The following is a 6,805-nucleotide window of genomic DNA, read 5'->3' as shown; positions in this document are numbered from 1 at the left end:
GATTTATTTCTTATTGATTGATTTAATGCTCTGTGACTAGATTAGGCCTATCTTTTATGCATGAGTTTCACAACATTGATTCGAGATTCGACAGATGAGAATTAATGTTTAGGTCTAGTTTCAATAGGCAGATTAATTTATAAATGGTTAAGTCGAGATTCGAGAGATGAGATTTAATACCGGTAAATTAATTGTGTGATTGTAATACGTAGCGAAAGCCCTTTACAATCTGGGTAATTGATGCATTGATGATTGACTATTATTGATTATTGGTATTGCATGATAATTTCTTATTGAATTGTTTTAACGTTTTACAATTGCGGCTTGTAAAAGTATAGCAATATTAAATTGATGAATCGAGCAGATGTTAATTTGATATTAAAGGCTATTTTCAATAAGAACTTAGATCTAGTAAATTGCGAAAGCCTGTTAGATCTATGGTGATTAATAAATTGCGAGAGCCTGTTAATCGTGTGATTTATGCAATGTTAATGATTGATTACCATGTTTACCCTGGAATATTATTTATTGGTGAACCTATACCCTAGATCCTTTCACATATTGTTTTCTCTCTATTCTCAATCTTAGTAGTTTAGTTTCTTGTTCGAATATTAATATTGGTTACTTAGATAATTTAGATTATAATAATTAATTAGGAGTAAAAAGACTTGTTTCCCTGTGGAGATCGACCCTACTTCCCTATCTACTTTATTTAGAGCACTTAGGAATTATTTTTGATTAGGGGATGCGACTTTACCATGTCAAAATTTGGCGCCGTTGCCGGGGAGACGGTTTTATTATTTTTTTTTTATTGTTTTTGTAGTCTTGATTATTTCCCTTTTGTCTCAGAGAGCGTTAGTTCTCTGAGACAAATCTCACATTTGCTTCTAGTTTTTTTTTTTTTTTTTGTTTATGCCCAGGTGTTCCAGATCAAGTTACATCCCATTCGATCCTGAGATCGAACGTTCCTTTCATAGACAGAAAAATTTCTACAAGCAAATCCTGGCGGATTCTGGTGATAATAACAATAATCACCGCGATCCTCCAACTGGTTCTAGCGATTTAGAGGCATCATCAGACGCAGAATCAGAGATGACGGCTCCAAAGAAGCTTAGTGATTATTCACAACCGAAGCTTACGGATTTTCCACATCTCACCCCTACTCCGGCTCTTGATGGGGTTCAATTTGAAATTAAACCTCAATTTATAACGATGATAGAGAGGAAGCAATTCAGTGGAGCCAAGGGTGAAGACCCGAATCTTCACATTGCCGACTATTGTCAATATTGCAACACCATCAGGCAAGCCGGGGTCACTCAAGACCAAATCAGGGAGATTCTCTTTCCCTTCTCTTCAACTGGAAAAGCTAAATTGTGGTTTAATGGCTTAAATAGAACTACACTTGGTATAACTGACTGGGAAACACTTGTTTTGAATTTCTATAACAAGTATTATCCTGCAGAGAGAACAGCCGTACTACGGAGTGCGATCCAGAAATTTGTCCAAGAAGCCGATGAATCTTTATATGAGGCTTGGGAGAGGTTCAAAGATTTACAAAGAGATTGCCCTCACCATAATTTAGCACAATGGCAGTTAATCCAAGCCTTTTATAATGGCCTTGGAAATTCTTCTCGAATAGTTTTAGACTCTGCAGCTAGTGGAAGATTTATGAATCTTGATGTTGATGATGCAGGTCGGGTTATTGAAGACATGGCGATACACAATTTCCAATATGGGAACCCTAGAGGATTTGCTAACAAGGGGAAGCATAGTGTCGACTTTGTATCCTTTTTGCAGGCCCAACTAACCTCTATTTGCCAAAAATTAGATAATCTGAGCACTACTAATGTAGCTAATGTTTATGCGATTAATAATAATTCTAATGAGGCTTTCTGTGAAAATTGTGGTATTGTAGGTCATTGGGAGCAGGATTGCAGGAGTTCCGTGGAGCAAGTTAATGCCTTCCAAGCTTATAGGCAGAATAACCTATACTCCAACACTTACAATCCTGGGTATCGGAATCATCCATACCTTTCCTACCAGAGCACTAATGTTCAAAATCCACCACCACAAGAACCACAGGCGCCACAGCAACAGCAGCAGAAATATTATCATCCCAATGCTAGCCAGAAGAACCAACCACAACAACCCTCCTCATCTTCTGACCCTTCTCTGGTGGAAATTAGAGCAATGTTGGCCAATATGCAAAAGCACATGGAGAGCAGAGATGCGACAATTGATCAAATTCTAGCGCATAATAAAATTGTAGATAATCAAATTGCGCAACTCTCCGCTACTCTACAAGCCCGCCAACAGGGAGATCTGCCGGCACAGCCGACTAGGCCTACGGATCAAGCATTTGCAATTACTCTGTGGAGCGGTTCAAACTATGAAGGGCCCTCTATGCCCAGATTTGATGAACCTATTTTATTAAATAATGTTAATCTTAATTCCGTTAAACCAAACAATGTAGTTGATAGCCCTGCAGGGCTAAAGGATAATACTAACATATCTAATTATACATTGCAGGGTACAACTCTAGAGAAGGTGGATACTCCAAACAAGAATAATAATGCTCCAAAGCCAATTATCAAACTCCCTTTCCCCAATCGTCAATTGAAGACAAACTTGGATAAGCAGTTTGGTAAGTTCCTGGAGGTGGTTACAGATTTGAAGGTAACATTTCCCTTTACTGAATTAATCACACAAATCCCCTCGTATGCAAAATTTATGAAAGAAATATTGACGAGAAAAAGGTCTATTAGTGAGGTAGAGACGGTAGCTATCACTGCAGAGTGTAGTGCCGTACTTCAAAAAAAGTCTCCACCTAAATTAAATGATCCAGGTAGTTTTTCTATCCCTTGTCATATTGGCAATCTCTTGATTGATAATGCATTATGTGATTTGGGTGCCAGTGTTAGCGTCATGCCATTATCTGTGTGTTCTAAGTTGAATACGGGTAAATTAAAAGCTACCAATATAACTCTACAAATGGCCGACCGTTCTTTCAAATACCCCTTAGGTGTTTTAGAGGATGTCCCCGTTAGAGTAACTAAATTTTATATACCTGTAGATTTTGTTGTTCTTGACATGGCTGAGGATATGCAAACCCCAATTATTTTGGGTAGACCATTCCTTAACACTGTAGGAGCAGTCATAGATGTACGAAGTGGTAAGTTAACACTATCAGTAGGGAATGATAAAGTTATTTTTAATCTTAATAATGCCCCTAAAAGCTCCATGACTGAGGAGAAATGTTTCAGTGTTAATGTGGTTGTAAATTATTCTAACAAGCCCCAAGCTCTTGAAAAAGATCCCTTAGAGGCGGTATCTTGTGTTGCATCCTTTTCAGATGAGATAGACAAATGGCAGAAGGAAGTCGATGCAATAGAAAGAGCACTCTACAATGTTGGTCTTGGTTTTGAGGATGAACAAGGGGAACCGATCGAGCAAGTTGTGCGAATCGAGCCTACAGTAAGTGTTCCGCCAGATCGAGTTGCAAGTGTTGAACGCAATGACAATTTGGAGCAGCCTTCGATCGAAGGAGGATTTTTAGTGCGTAGCATTGAAGATCCCCCAGTCCAAGTCAAGGAGGATCCACCAGATAAGGTGATTTGGCGTCCTGAACACCATTAGACCGGGTGAGAAACCACCCGATCAAGCGTTAGGCCAAGGGTCCTAGATATTGTACTTGGTAAGAAGGTCGTGCGGGACCTAGATAAACCAACGCTTTGCGGGAGGTAACCCGTATTTCTTGCTTTCTATACTATTTTTCCTTTTCATTTATTTTTATTTTGAGAGGCGAAGAGAGTGAAATTTTACCGTTTAAAAGTGTTTTTGTACAGGTATAGGTTTAAGAGGTCGAAAAACTTAGAAGAAATTTGAAGACAAAGAAGAAAGCAATAGCTAAGGAATTCAGACCGGGCACGGGCCCGATCGGGCGGAGCTCACCCGATCGAGTGCGCAAGCATGATATATTTCCACCTTAAAATTCGCCCGATCAGGCGTGGCTGCCCGATCGGGTGCGAAAGGAGAGCTGGGAATCAAGCAAAATTCGCCCGATCGGGCGAACCGATCGGGCGCGCAAGTGCCGTCAGAAACTCAAGCAAATTTCGCCCGATCAGGCGAGGTTGCCTGATCGGGCGCAAATCGAGTGGAGGAAAAGATATGTCGGGCGAGCCATAGGGCGAATTTTTCGTTCGTGTTCGCGCCCGATCGGGCGCGCAACTTCAATTCTGGAAATTCAAATGATCCGCCCGATCGAGCGAGGCTCGCCCGTTCGGGCGCGCCTATTTTGACCGTCCCTTTAAACTTTTCCTCTTCTTTCTTTCCTCACTTTCTTCTTATTTCATCTTCTTCCCCATTACTTTCTATCTCTAAAACCTCCATTTTCACACCTTCAAACTCACTTCTTTTTCAAGATCTCCTCAAATTCATCCATCAAAACCTCAAAATTTTTACATATTATTAATTCTCACATCTTCCTCTACATTTCCCACCTATTTTCTCCCACTTTCTCTCATACTTCCTTCAAACCCCTAGAGAGAGAAAGCTCCAAGCATCAAATTTTTCCTCATATAATGGACTCAAAACGTTCAAGGACACAAAGGGGTGAGAGTTCGAGGGCACCATAACCAACGGTCAACCCGGATCTTCAAATTCCGGGATGGGAGGAGGTTGTCATTACCTCGGAGGAGCAACGGGCTAGGATGCTAAACCTCATCGATCGCCAGGTAATATCTACCCGTTTTATTCATCATCCCACACTAGCTAGGTTAGGCTTAGATAAATATTTGGAAAAATTGTTCAAAGGTATAGGCATGAGTGGTTTCTTTCAAATGTGCCATGATACGTATGACTACTTAACATTGGAATTTATTTCAAGTTTTAATGTTATTAAAATGAATGCACTAATTACTCATGTACAATTCCGATTATTAAATAATGATGTGAGACTAACTCTTATAGAATTCGAAAAGTTGTTTGATTTAAAATCGGATAAACCGATTGAACCCTCTCAAGACCACACCGCCGTGGTCTATAAGAGGCTAACTGGGGAGGAGTTAGTTAACCTCCAGCATGCCAAAGGGACGTGGATTCAACATCCCGTCCCAAAATTTTGGCAAAGATTTGCCGGCCTCACTATTTTTGGGAGGCATGAACCGGCAAATGTTAGGAGAGATGAATTGGAACTTTTGGCATCCTATGTAATTCCTACCGCCGAAAAATTGAACATACCCCATAGGATAGCCAATAACTTCCAAAGGGCGGCCAACGCGGCTGAGGCTAGTAGGTCTAGGGCACCTATTTATTTTGGGGGGTTAGTGACCCACATTGCTAGGAAACACCTAGGTTGGAACCCGGATGGGCATAGGAAAGTTGTAGGATCAAACCTCATGGACCTAGCCTATTTAGGGAGTTTGAACTGGGTGCAACCCGTGGGGAGTGATACTTGGTGGATAGTCCACCGACAATCGGGTAGGAGGGATCAAGCCTTTACCTTACCCAACCCCGCGTTGACCAAATTTGAGAAGGGGAAGCCTTCTTATACTTTCGAGATTAATGGTCAAGGTGAGGTTCTACCACCTCAACCTTCACCACAACCCCACCAATCCCACCTAGACCATTCCCCCACTCACCATTCACCACACTACCAACCACCTCCACCCTTCACCTATGGCATGCCCACTTCCTCGGTCGACTACAACGTCGACCCCAATGCCCCTTATGACTTTTCGGCTTTTAGGAGCCAATTAGACTGCATCGAGACGAGGCAAGGGAGAGTTGAGGGTATGATGCAAAACCTAGATTCTAGGTTAAGCACCATAGATGGGCGGGTTGGTTACATAGAGAGGAACCTCGGGAGGGGCCTATACCCCATGTATGACGATTATGCCCGTCGGGGGGCTATTCCTCCCGATTCACTTACTCCCAATTGGTTCCAATACCCCAAGGAGGGTATTCTCACCCCGGTGCGTATGGTACTTATGTGGACTACTCTTCAGTCTACGGATGTGGGGGTGATGCTCCTTTTGGGAGTATGGGTGGGAATGTGGACCATAACTACTTTGAAGGTAGTTCGGGTTATGGTGGTGCTGGGCCAAGCAAGGGTGGTGCCGGTTCGAGTCATGGAGGAGGATATGAGAGGATGGATGATGATGAGGACTAGCTATGATGGACTAGTTTCCGAGCCAATGAGGACATTGTCTGATTCTGGCTTGGGGGAGATTTTTGTTTGGTATATTTATTTTTCTCTTTTCTTTTATTTTTGGTGTGTTTTCTTAGGTTAGATTTCTCTCTTTTTAAGTTAGTTTTATTGCTTTCTTATATATATAAAAAAAAAATTGAAAAATTGAAAAATAAAAAAATCAAAAAATACGTTCCAATGAATTGTAAATTATGCTTCCCTGTGCCCCTTACTTGAGTAAATTATTTTGATTCTTGGTATTTGATGATAAGCATTGTGGATTAGTTGACCATGATTTGATGTTTGGTTGCCTTGAAACCTTAACATGCGACAATTTTGTCCAACTACTTGTGAATATAGTGCTTGACTAGTTGATCTGGTAAGGAATGTGTGATAGTTCCATAATTCCTGGTATGTCAATGAATTTGAGTATTGGTTTGCAACTATAAGTAATGTTTATATGATTCATTATTATGCACATTGTGGAGGACGAAGGCATTTGTTCTTTTAGGTGGCCTCCAGAGATTGTAGATACATTTGTTCCCTTCTTGCTACCCATGTTGTTGCCTTGACTTTTTTATTGTTTATTAGTCGCATTACAAGCCTTTTTTGCCCCAT

The 6,805-nt window shown here is 41.0% G+C and overlaps 1 non-coding gene across 1 annotated transcript; it reads right to left on the bottom strand.

Annotated features, from left to right (window-relative positions):
• Positions 1 to 1,473: 1,473 nt before the first annotated feature.
• On the bottom strand, positions 1,474 to 1,580 carry LOC145607270 (small nucleolar RNA R71). The gene has a single exon (XR_014105535.1). It is a non-coding gene; the product is annotated as a small nucleolar RNA R71 (small nucleolar RNA).
• Positions 1,581 to 6,805: the final 5,225 nt, after the last annotated feature.

This window comes from Chenopodium album, chromosome 2 (genome assembly GCF_948465745.1).
Source record: "Chenopodium album chromosome 2, dcCheAlbu1.1, whole genome shotgun sequence".
Lineage (NCBI taxonomy): Eukaryota > Viridiplantae > Streptophyta > Magnoliopsida > Caryophyllales > Amaranthaceae > Chenopodium > Chenopodium album.
This window is presented reverse-complemented; position numbering and strand designations above follow the sequence as displayed.